We start from the raw sequence: 13070 nt of genomic DNA on the forward strand, positions 1-13070 counted from the left end.
GGTGCGGCAAAGAGAGACTCAAGTGTTTCCCTGTGGCTCAACAGCTTTTAGCAGAGTCTGTTTTTGTTTGGCTGTCAACTGCTGAAACCTCTTCAACAGGTTGTCCTCACAATTACTTTGATGTCTTAAACTCAGCTTGGAATCACGAAACCAGTGTTCTTCCTCATTGCAACACCTGCATCTTCTCTGAGTTTTTGCTTTTGAGATGTCTCTGATATGTTTCTGATATTCACTTTCTTTATGCTCATTGTTCATTGTCTTGTTGTTGTATGACAAAGTTTAGGGTTGCAATGCTCTGAGATTGACTTCCTGCATTCTTTCAATCTTTGCTGACCATTCAACAATCTGCATGAATGCTGTTCCAATACTGTCCCAGACCAGTCATCATTCTTGATTTTAAGGGCTATTGAGATTCCGATGTTTTTGTCAAGATCTTCATTTTCATTTAGACCAGAATGTTCCAGCCAAGTTTTTCTAAAGTGTTCTTCAAACTCGGCAACACTTTCTCCTGTCTTCTGCATGCATGAGGTAATTCTAGCCCTATTAACCTCTGCAGGTTTCAGATTGAACAAGAATGTTTGTACAGCTTCCCATCCAGCCTCAATGTTCACTTGAGACTCACCAATCCTTCTTTCAACACTTTTTGTTAGTCTCTTTTGGTCATTGTCCCTTAAGTTTAAATTAACAACCATCACTTTGTGAAGTGGATGTAAATTGTAGATTTTCTGTAAGAGTTTAAGAAATTGGCAAGATTTCCATGGTTGCTTTTACACGTCTGGCAATTATTTCGACCATTTGTCAACTTGCTCGGGCTTGCTCTTTACCACTTTTGTCCCTAGCCCAGCCCTGGCCCGAGATGTTCAGGCCCTAGCCCGACCCTGGCCCGAGACTTCAGGCCCTAGCCTGGCCTTGGCCCGAGATGTTCAGGCCCTAGCCCGACCCTGGCCCGAGACTTCAGGCCCTAGCCCGACCCTGGCCCAAGACTAGCTAGCAAGTTAATTTAGACAAATATTCGGAGCAATTTTTGTTTGTTAAAGTTTGTTAAAGTTTTTTTTTTTTTTTTTTAAATGACGACCAAGCAACCGACAACGAGTTAAACATGTTTGATCAATTTAGCCTCTCAAATCAACACTTTACTTGGCTACAATAAAATCCATAGATATAAAACACTTAAAGCATATCACACAGACAGTTAGTTTAAATGTTTATTATCACAACCACAGTAAAAAAACATTTTTGAAAAGCTGAGACAGGCTGCTCTGCTGCTCGCAGACGAAATGAGATATAATCTAAACAAATAAAATAAAATAAATTAAATTAAAAACAAACATGTAGGTTATCTTACCTCAAAAATCAAGTCTTCACTACAGAACATAGCCATTCTTATTTCCAATAGTTTCCAACAGTTAGACTAATGAAAGTAAAGTCCAATCAAACGGGGGAAAAAAGACAGCCTTCTAACATGCTCTTACTCTTCCAGCTGCACTGAAGACACGCTCGCTACTACTGCTGCTGGCGGACACTGAACACAGAGCGAGCCAGTCTTGACAATTGCGGTAGCAGGGTCTCGTGTTGTTTCCACCAGAGCAGCACATCTCGTCCATCACCTTCCATGTTGTGATTGAGGCCGTCATCCTCCTCTTGCTCCACAATGTTTTCCCACTCTTCCTTAAACTCGGCCAGCACTCTCTTCTTTGCTGCGTGGCCCTCAGCAACATGTGCAGACACAGACATGCTCGCCGCTGCATGAATCATCATAATTATAATTATTAGTTGGCCAAGTAGGCTATGATTAATACATTAATTTAGAGGCCTATAATACTATAGTAAGTGACTTGGTGTGGTTGCCGGTGCAAATAAAGTGAAATAATAATAATAATAATAGGCCTAATAATAATAATAACACACGTCAAAGAAAATCTCACCGGCTGGTTGATCAGCCCCTTGCACCGCCGTCCCCTCCTCTCTGAAGCGGGCTATCTGACGTCTGGCCAGCTGAAAGATGTCATCCCTCTCGGTGTTGGTGAACATCCTTAACTGACTGAACTTAGGCCATAAGAATATGGCCAGTTTGTGAAGTGGCTGGATGTGGACTTTCTTCATTATCCACTCAAGGTGTCATTGGCGGATAATTGCTTGGCAAGGAGTGTCCGACACATCTGGCTGGCAATGGTGTTTCAGCTTGTGTAGCCAGGGCATGATGAGGTTCAGTGTTGGGTATTTATCCCCCTCCAACTCCCTTTGTGCGTTGTAAAATGGGTGCAAAAATTGCACCAGGAAAGCCAGCACATCTGGGGACACATCGTGTAGTCGCTGGCTTTCACCACGGCTCTGAAGTTTCTCCTGTAACAATTGACTCCAGGGTGAGAAATACAGTGCTATATCTTGTTTCTGCCATCTGTTTGACAGTTTTTGACAACTGGCTTGTCAGACCTGACTGCTTTAAATATCGGACTAAAGCCTTGGCGGCCTGCAGGGTCTTTGCTACTTCTAGGACTGTTTCTACAAGATCATCTGGGTTCAAGGCATGCCGGAGGACAGTGTTGTACAAGTGGCTGTGATTAGTGATTTCACCATAGTGATTTCGTTGGTTTGGCGAGGAAATCACTCACACTCATTTGTTTGCTGCTGCTGGTTGGTCCGCTACCGATACATCCACCATGCTCAAAATGTCTTTTTGAATGAGATGATCCCGTCTTTATACTATTGTAGCTTAGCACAGCCTTGCAAATTGTGCATTGTCCATAACCACTTGGCTCGTCGTTTAAGGTTGTCACTATATGGTGTTTTTCTCAGTTATAAGTTCGCCATCGGCGATATTTCTCTTAATGTTCTCCATTGCACATAAGGGGAATTATGGGTTGCGCCACCGGGAAACCCTCTGTGTTCTGAGACTGTCATGTGTCAGTCATATGTCAGTGTGATAGGTTATAAAATGTCTTTCTATGTTTGTTTTTCCATCGTCAGCTTCTCTTATTTTCTTTTAATTAATGTCTAAAATATAAAAAGAAGGATAAGCCTAAAACAGGCCTGAGGCCTGGCCTGCATGTGAACTATGACGTGAAAATTGGCCGAAGCCCGGCCCTAGGGGCGCACATAAGTTGGGGCCCGTCGGGCTCGGGCTGAAATGCAGGGCTCTAGTTCTTTTCAATCTGCAGTTGTTCAACCAGAGCTCGAACCTTTGCTTTCTTTGCTTTATTTGCTTTATTCTCATGCTGTAATTTGTCAGTCTCACACTTCTGTCGATGCTCTACAAATAATCTCTGTTGGTGTTTGTCCTTAAGCGCTGCATCTTTCCATAAGCCCTTTTAATGTCCAACAAGGCCCATGGTCCATTCTCTGAGTGCTTGATGCCGTACTTCTGGCACATCTCATCATGGCACTTCCACAGTCCCAGCTTTTTGCCCAAATATGCATACAGATTCTTCAACATCTGATCAATGGTAACATTCAGAGGTTCTGTCCCTTGCCTTTCTGTTGTTGGTCTCAGTGTAGGGCCATTACTATTGTTTTGTACAGACTCAGCCTTGGCAAGTACAGGAAAAGTGCCCTCAGAAAGGTGTAAAAACAGAATAAAAGGTGGTAGAGCCATTAAAGGTGCGTATTGAGATTTAAATATACAGCAGTTTTTAGACTGACCATTTCAGATACACAAATCAAACATGTTTCCAAAATACAGTTTTCTGGAAAAGAGAGCACAGGGATAAAGCTTACCTGGATTACCATGGCATTGAGACAGGATCTCTCCAATACCACAATCGGATATATCTACTTCAACAACGAATGAAAGATTGGGATCTGTGAGTTTGAGAATAGGCGCAGTTGTAAAGCTGGTTTTGAGAGACTGATGGGCCTGGTGTGCTGCATCGTTTCATGGTAGCTTGCATAGTTGGTTCTTGAGGAAAGACGTGAGTGAGGCCGCAATGATACTGTAGTTTCTAATGGATCTTTTTGGCGAAACCCCGGAATCGTTCATTAATGGTATTGGGTCTTGGCCATTCTGTGACTGCCTTTACCTTGGAGACATCCATCTCTACACCCTGGTGACTGATATTATAGCTGAGGAGGGTTGTATTTTTGGTATGGAATTCACATTTTTGACATAGAGTTGACAGAGTTGATGTTGCTGGAGTTGCTGGAGGGGACAGTCTGTACCTGTTGAACATGTTGAGCTTTGTCTTGAGAGTATATGAGGATGTCATCTACTGCTGGACAGGTAGAGGGATGAATGTACCCAGATGCTAAAGCCTCCTCAATGTATGTTTACATGGCCAAGGTTTCAGGTCTTGTCAGTGGGTATACTTTACTCCCAGGTGGCTCTGGGCTTTGCTGAAAACCTCTGTGAATGCTGCATACTCTGCTGCAATATTAGTTTCAACTTGGGTATCTGGGCTTTCAATACTGATAGTTTAACATGGCAAGGAAACAGTGACATGAAGACAATTTGATTGACAGTAACTTGACCATTGTGTGAGCTCACCCTGGTTCCAGGAGATAGAAGGTTTGTGACCCAGGATGATAGTATGCTTGGGAGAGTTGATTACATAGAGAGAAATAGTTTCCATGTGAAATAATCCAATCTTGAGGGTAACTGGTACTGTTTGATGTGTGATACTGGGGCCGAAGGGTGTGTTGTCAACAGTAGTAATGTTGATAGCCGGTACATGGAACTGGAAAGGTTGAGTTCCTGGACCAGGTCTCAGTGAATTGAATCGACTGCTGCCCTTGAATCAACTAATGATGTAACACATTTGTAGTCCTTATCAGATAATATCTTACCAGTCCTGCATGGGGAGTGGGCAGAGAGTGGATGTAATGGGTCAGAGCTTAGTTAGCGGTTTGTAAATTGTTTAGCCGCTCTTGATAACCCTTGAGCACCTCGCTCTGATAAGTGAACGCCGCCTGTAGTTGAGAAACTTCTGCTGGATTCAGTGGTGGCGAAGTATTCTGTGACGAAATGGGCATGGAGGCAGCGTTTGAATCCATTTTTAGGAAGTTTATTAAAATAGCACAGCAGACAAATTCATATCGAAAATCAGAGAGACATATTTGTGATAACAGGCCCTAATCCAATAACTTGATAACAGTCCAACCAGGCAAACAAAGCAAAAGTCTAATCCAACAAACGATATCCAACAAAGCAGGCATGATGATCATAACAATAGACAAAACAGCAGGCAATGGAAAACCCTCAGCAAGACAGTAGAAGCCGGCAATACTTTGCAAAGTATTCTGGCAGGAACATGACTATTTATGCATGTGGCGAACAGGAAATAACGAATGCAGAAGCAGTCTGTGATCAATACTCCCTCTGGGCTCCCTCTGGTAGACAGCTGAATGGGAGTCAGCCTTAGTTGTTACATAAATGAATCTTCGTATTCTTTCTTGAGAGGACCACAATGGAAATAAGCCTTTGGCTTTTTTGTGTATTTTATCCTCGACAGTTTTTTTAAATGATGTATGATCCCTCTTTGTACAAATTTCCTGTTTCAATATTGTCTAATAAACCAATCAATCAATTTATTAACGGAAAACAAATTATTTGATACATTTTTTATTGCACCCTTAAAGTTCTCAATGCTCCCCTAAATTTTTCAAATTAGGAGCACGCATGCTCCTTGGAATAAAAGAGAGTCACTTTGTTACATTGCTTTGAGCTCTTTATTAAAAAAAAAGGATATGACTTTGAGCCTAATATAGTTTTTTCTTTTAATGCATGGGAATATTTCCCCCTTTATTAAAAGAGAAATGTTGTCTTGTCTTGTTTATTTAAATAGCATTCTTAGAACTAACCAAAGTTGAACCAAAATGCTTTACATAAAAAGAAAAAAGAAGAAGTACACACACATTGACCAATAAAACGACAACATATAAAAACAGAACATTTAATCGTTATTCGATACCAATATTAAATGAGCTTTCCTGATGGGTAACGGCAGCTCATTCCACAGTCTCAGCCCTGTTACTGCAAAATATTCAATCGCCTTTATGTAGGCAATTTGTTCTAGGCAATACAAGGAGTTTTTGATTCTCTGAGTGTAGAGTTCTGGAGGGATTATACGGGGTTAAATGGTTCCCTTTCAAAGGAACTCCCGTTGCGTTGAGAATGACGCTATGGGGAACGCTTTGCGTGATGACGTCTTGAAGCACATGTAAAATCAGTCCAATGGTGTGGCGGAACGTCAGAGGCGGGTGACGTCACGTACCAGGAAGCTATAAAAGCCGGCCCGAAACAGAAAACGAAAGCTTTCTGAATCTTCAGTTGCGCTCTGTGTTGAATCTGTCCTTGTTATTTGGTGTTGTCTGTCTATATCATATATATATATTCAGTATGGCGAGTAAGCAGCAGCAGTTTAGAGTGTGTGTTCATCCCTGCCCGCGTTATTTAACGGGAGGTGATACTCACACTCTTTGTGTTGTTTGTTTGGGTGAAGAGCATGCCCAGTCAGCACTTGAGGGTGGTGACTGTGTGCATTGCGACGCGCTTCCTATGCGTACGCTCAGATCCCACCTGGCTTTATTTAACCAGGATCGCGTTCCCCAGGGCTCTGGTCCCGCCGCTGCCGAGGCACGGCGTCGATCTCAGACCTGGGGTTCGCAAATGGATCTATCAGTGGATGTTGAGACGGGCTCTGCCTTATCTCAGCCTCTTTCTGATAGATCCAGTGCCTCTCATCAGGGTGTGGAAGCACGCGCTGCGGTTTCTTCCCCCCCGATGGAGGCACCAATACTGCAATTGTCCAGCTCTGAGGAGTTGGACGTTGTTAGTATTGACGCTGAGTCTGAGGAATCGCCACCTCAGTCTCATGCGTTTGAGGAATTGCTTGATGTTGTTACAAGAGCTGTCGAGCGATTATCTGTAGAGTGGCCAGAAGATCGGCAGGGCGTTCGTTCGAGAAGCAAGCTCGACGAACGTTTCCTGCCATCTCGTGCACAGCCTCAGCGCAGAAGCCTTCCGTTTTTCCCCGATCTCCACACCGAGGTGTCGAGATCGTGGGGGAAACCAGTTTCGTACAGAGTATACAATGCACAAACATTCCACTACTCCACTATACACAATTATAAAGAGCATGGTTATGGAGAGATGCCGAAGGTGGAGGAGACGCTTGCGAGCTATCTCTCTCCAGCAACGGCATCTTCTCTGAAGGCTCCTGTATTACCATCTAAACCAGTGAAATTCACTTCTTCCCTGGTTCATAAAGCTTATGCCGCCGCCGGCCAAGCTGCAGCGTGTTTGCACACCATGTCATTAATGCAAGCATACCAGGCTGAATTATTGGGTGATTTAGAGGAGGGCGGGGGTATTGGTCCCGACACTGTATCTGAACTGCGTAGAGCCACAGATTTGTCTCTCAGGGCCACCAAGGAGATGGCTAAATCCATCGGCCGCTCTATGGCAGCCCTGGTGGCCACTGAGAGGCATCTGTGGCTCAATTTAAGTGATATAAAGGACAAAGAAAAACATGTTCTTTTAGATGCACCGGTTTCCACTGCAGGTTTATTTGGGGATGCAGTTAATAGTGCTGTAGCGAAATCACAAGAAGCTTCAAAACAGGCAGCTGCACTTCAGAAACTTCTCCCCCGCCGTTCTTTCTATGAGGCTGCTGAGCGGGAGCAGCCTCACTCCTCTAAAAAGAGCGCTGAGCACCGTGCCACTCAGAAACAGAGCGTTTCCTCCCGTGCTCCCCCACAAAAACCTCGGGGACACGGAGGGCGCGCTCAAACCCAGCAGTCTTCGAGGGGTAAAACAGATCTGCGGACCGTTATTACTGCCAAGAAGGCTGCTGGGAAGAAGTCCTGACGTCCGAGGGCTTAGGACAAATGAGGGTAGTCCCCCCCGAAGTAGAGCGGTCAACACCTCTTTTTACGGTGCCCGTCTCTCTTCGGTGCCCTCAGGGGACCGTTCTGCCAACCCTGCCGCCTCCGGTGTTACAGGGCGCAGCGGTCTCCGGCGAGCACATATCTCAAGGACCACCCGGAAACGTAGTGGCCTCGGGATGCCCGCCCCCTCTGAGGAGGGTGTTAAAGCAGTCTGTTCAGTCGTTCCCTGCCGGTGCGCCATTACAGGGCGACGAACTGACTACTCAACAACAACAAAATCCAGAAACCAGTCTCGAGAGGCTGGTACCTCTAGTAGAATCTTTGACAGCGTGGAAGCTACTGTCAAATGTTTCTCGTTGGGTCCTGCAGACCGTAGAAAAAGGGTATCAGATTCAATTCAAGAAACGACCACCTCGGTTTATGGGGGTCCTGCCCACAGTGGTGGGCCCCGAGCAGGTTCTGGTTATGGAACAGGAAGTGAACACTCTGTTAGAGAAAGGGGCCATAGAATATGTACCTCCCTCCAACAGGGAAACCGGGTTTTACAGCCGGTACTTCATAGTTCCAAAGAAGGATGGGGGATTGCGTCTCATTTTAGATCTTCGAGTTCTGAACGAGTCAGTCATGCAGCTCAAGTTCAAAATGTTAACACTGAGACAAATCGTGCCACAGATCAGGTCCGAGGACTGGTTTGTCACGATAGACCTCAAAGACGCATATTTCCATATTTCCATCCGTCCAGGCCATTGGAAGTTCCTGAGGTTTGCTTTCGGGGGCAAAGCATACCAATATCGAGTTCTTCCATTCGGCCTGGCTTTATCACCCCGCACTTTCACCAAATGCGTGGATGCAGCTCTGGCGCCCCTGCGCCTCCAGGGTATTCGCATCATGAACTACATCGACGATTGGTTGATTTTAGCTCAGTCGCATCAGATGGCGGTTCAACATCGAGATGTTGTTCTCGCCCATATGAAAGAGTTGGGGTTACGGCTGAACGCCAAGAAGAGTGTGCTTTCTCCACTCCAGAGGACCACTTTCTTAGGCGTGGTTTGGGATTCTGTGTCGATGCAGGCGCGCCTGTCACCGCCACGTATAGAGTCCATCCTTGCAGCTGTGAAAAGTGTAAAGCTAGGCCAGCTACTCACTGTCAAACAGTTCCAGAGACTGTTGGGTCTCATGGCAGCAGCTTCCAACGTGATACCTTTTGACCTACTGCACATGAGGCCCCTGCAGTGGTGGCTCAGGACCAGGGGGTTTTCCCCGAGGGGCAACCCATTTCGCACAATCAAGGTCACGCGGCGATGCCTACGTGCCCTGGTTATGTGGAAGAAACCTTGGTTCCTGTCCCAGGGCCCAGTGTTGGGAGCTCCTTGTCGTCGCAAACTGCTAACGACGGATGCTTCCCTCACGGGTTGGGGAGCGATCCTGGAGGGTCGCTCATCTCAAGGTCTGTGGGAAGACCATCATCGTTCCTGGCATATCAATCGCCTAGAGATGTTAGCTGTCTTCCGGGCTCTGAGGAGCTTCATCACAGATCTCAGGGGACACCATGTGCTAGTACATACGGACAACACGTCGGTAGTCGCCTATATCAACCACCAAGGGGGTTTGCGCTCGCGCCCATTATGCAATCTGGCACGCCATATCCTCTTGTGGTCCCAGGGGAAGCTGTTGTCTCTCAGGGCAGCTTTCATCCCCGGGGTCCAGAATATAGGAGCAGACGCTCTGTCAAGACAGGGGCCGAGGCCCGGGGAATGGAGGCTCCACCCCGAGGTGGTGGAGCTGATATGGAGGGAGTTTGGCCAAGCTCAAGTGGATCTGTTTGCGTCTCGAGAGACGTCTCACTGTCCACTTTGGTTCTCCCTCACGCATCCAGCTCCTCTGGGACTGGATGCAATGGTACAGGCGTGGCCGAGGCTACGTCTGTACACTTTTCCCCCAGTTGCTCTGCTCCCGGGAGTTCTGGAGAGAGTTCGCAGGGATCGGGTTTGCCTGCTTCTTATAGCCCCGCGGTGGCCAGGCAGAGTATGGTTTCCAGACCTTGTCTCCCTCCTCGACGGGCCTCCTCTGGAGTTACCTGTCAGGAGGGACCTTCTGTCTCAAGCAGGGGGCTCTATATTTCACCCCCGACCAGAACTGTGGAACCTGTGGGCTTGGCCTCTGAGGGGGCCCACCTCATAGAGTCAGGTCTCTCAAATGAGGTTGTTGAGACCATTCTACAGTCCAGAGTTCCCTCCACAAGGAAACTTTATGCCCTGAAGTGGAGAGTCTTCACTTCTTGGTGTAGTGACCGTCGGTTGGACCCAGTTAACTGCCCAGTTGGTACAGTGCTGGAGTTCCTGCAGGACCGGTTCACGGCAGGTCTGACCCCGTCCACTTTAAAGGTTTATGTGGCGGCCATAGGTGCTTACCACATTCCTTTGGGTGGAATGTCTGTGGGGAAAGACCCTTTGGTATCTCGTTTCCTTCGTGGCACTTGGAGGCTGAGGCCTGCAGTTCGCTCTAGGGTGCCACCATGGGATTTGTCCATTGCGCTGCAAGGCCTTTCCCTGGCCCCCTTTGAGCCCATTGAGGAGGTTCCTGAGAAGTTTTTAACTCTGAAAACTCTTTTCCTTCTTGCTATTTCTTCTCTCAAGAGAATAGGGGATCTGCAAGCATTGTCAGTTGCTCCGTCATGCTTAGAGTTTGCTCCGGGTATGATTAAAGCCTTTCTACATCCAAGACCGGGTTATATCCCCAAGGTCCCCACTAATGTGGCTGGACCTATTGTTCTGCAGTCTTTTTGTCCTCCTCCCTTTCAGAATGCGGACCAGGAGGCTAATAATTTGCTTTGCCCAGTTCGGGCGTTAGACGCTTATGTCCACAGAGCTGCCCTGTGGCGTAAAAGTGATCAATTGTTTGTATGCTTTGGGTCCCCTAACAAGGGAGGCCCAGTGTCTAAGCAAAGAATGAGCAAGTGGGTGGTTGAGGCTATCTCACTTGCTTATTAGGCGGCTGGGCAGCCTTCTCCTTTGGCTGTCCGGTCGCACTCTACGAGGAGTATGGCGGCCTCTAAGGCCCTTATATCAGGAGTGTCTTTACAGGACGTCTGTGATGCGGCAGGTTGGTCCTCACCGCACACTTTCGTCAGGTTCTACTCTTTGGATCTAGACTCTGCTCCAGGGTCTCATGTTTTGTCTTCCTAGTGCTGCTCTCCAGATTTCACACAGGACAGACATTTGTAGCTATGGAGGCGTTGGTATAGACGTTCCCCATAGTGTCATTCTCGACGCAACGCGAGTTCCCTTGAAAGGGAACGCCTCGGTTACGACTGTAACCTCGGTTCCCTTAAAAGGGAACGAGCGTTGCGTCGCCTTGCCATATCTCCTTCATGCCTGTCAGCACGACTTCAGACTTTACGAAGCTTTCGTTTTCTGTTTCGGGCCGGCTTTTATAGCTTCCTGGTACGTGACGTCACCCGCCTCTGACGTTCCGCCACACCATTGGACTGATTTTACATGTGCTTCAAGACGTCATCACGCAAAGCGTTCCCCATAGCGTCATTCTCGACGCAACGCTTGTTCCCTCTTCAGGGAACCGAGGTTACAGTCGTAACCGAGGCGTTTGCCAGACACAGTGAGGCCTGCTTATTTAAAGATTTATATACCAACAATAAAATGTTGTACCAAATTCTAAGATGGACAGTAAGCCATTTTATAGAAGCTAATACAGGGGTGATTTATTGGTGTTTCTTTACCCTCCGTAAGAGCCTCGCTACAGCATTTTGCACCCATTGTAATCAAGACAAAGATGCGGCGGTGATGCCAGAATACAGAGAGTTACAAAATCCAGCAGTGACAGAATAAATGTGTGGATAATTCTTTCAAAGTCTGCATTTGATAAAGTATGGTTTGGTTTTGGCTAACAAACGCAAATGATAAAAACAAGCCTGGACCACTGAGGTAATTTATTTGTCAATTTTTAGGTTATTATCAATTTAAAGTCTTTTACTGATGTATTCGAATATGATGTCAGGGGACTCGAATCTAATAAAACTTTAGTGGAGTTATTTGAGTTGCTAAAAACAATAACCTCTGTTTTATCCTCGTTTAACATTTAAAACGTTTTTCATCATCCAATTTGTTATGTCCTTAAACATATAAGAGTGCCTGAGTGGTAGATACAATTGAGTGTCACCGGCATAACAATGAAATGACTCTCCAATGGAAGCAAATATAAAGAAAAAAGTGTGGGAAAAAGAATAGATCCTTGCTGAACCTTTCTCCTATAGAATTTTCGTTAAAAAATTAAAGTAGTTGTTGCAGCACATAATTTTTCTAAGATTTTAGAGACAAAGGACAGCTGAGAACAATCTAAAGTCTGCTTTAACAAACGACTAGGCATCACATCATTTGCACAGAATGTACGTTTACATTTTTGCACAATATCTTCCAGCATTGTATAATATCTTCCAATATTGTATTAAAAGAAAATGAAAAAAGTACCCAAGCATTTAATTGTGTGATTGGAGTAGAGTAAGGGGAAGTTCTTTATGTAGTTCTTCTTGGTCCACTGGTAATTTACTACACTCAACAGGTGGCCCGTCAGCATTTATACTGTGGCCCGTGTAATGCCAAAAATCAATGTAAAATGATATATTATAATTTGTGCCAAGAAATAGTGTGAATATTAGGATGTGATTTTAATTTTGCATCACTTAAAGGAGTACGCCCCCCTCATGCTGTCCCAGGTGTATGTTTTTTTCTACAGATTAAAAAAATGTTTACATCAAGTGTGAACTCTAACTCTCATCAGAGTATTAATAGACTGTCTACTTAATATATGCTAACACTTTATTTTGATGCTCCTCCAACAGACATTCTAATGACTATAAGTAACTTTGCAACAACGTCAACGTATTCTACCAACCCAAATCCTAACACCTAACCCTACCAGTCTACTATAGTTTACTTATACTCTGAGAGTTAGCCGACATGTAGTTGCAAAGTTACTTATAGTTAGTAGTTTTCTAAAGTTTCTAAAGTGAACCATCAAAATAAAGTGTAACCAAAATTTCTTATAAAAACCTCAAATTCTAAAGTGATGGCAAAACAAATATGCTGAAAATTTGACCCACATATATTTGGCCATGCTATATATATGCCAAATGTGATAGCTATCTTCCAAATTTGACCAGTTTCAAAAGTTTTTGCTATCTGTGTTGCTTTCATGAGCTCAATAGACATCTCTGCAAAAACATGTTGTAACAC

The 13070-nt window shown here is 45.3% G+C and overlaps 1 protein-coding gene across 1 annotated transcript in view; it reads left to right on the forward strand.

The window, feature by feature from the left end:
* Nucleotides 1-13070, forward strand: part of prickle2a (prickle homolog 2a) — a gene marked incomplete at both ends in the record, with an annotated part of 39780 nt that overhangs the window by 24411 nt on the left and 2299 nt on the right. The gene's annotated exons all lie outside the window — the stretch shown is intronic.

This window comes from Scardinius erythrophthalmus, assembly GCF_964197995.2.
Source record: "Scardinius erythrophthalmus genome assembly, chromosome: 20".
NCBI lineage: Eukaryota > Metazoa > Chordata > Actinopteri > Cypriniformes > Leuciscidae > Scardinius > Scardinius erythrophthalmus.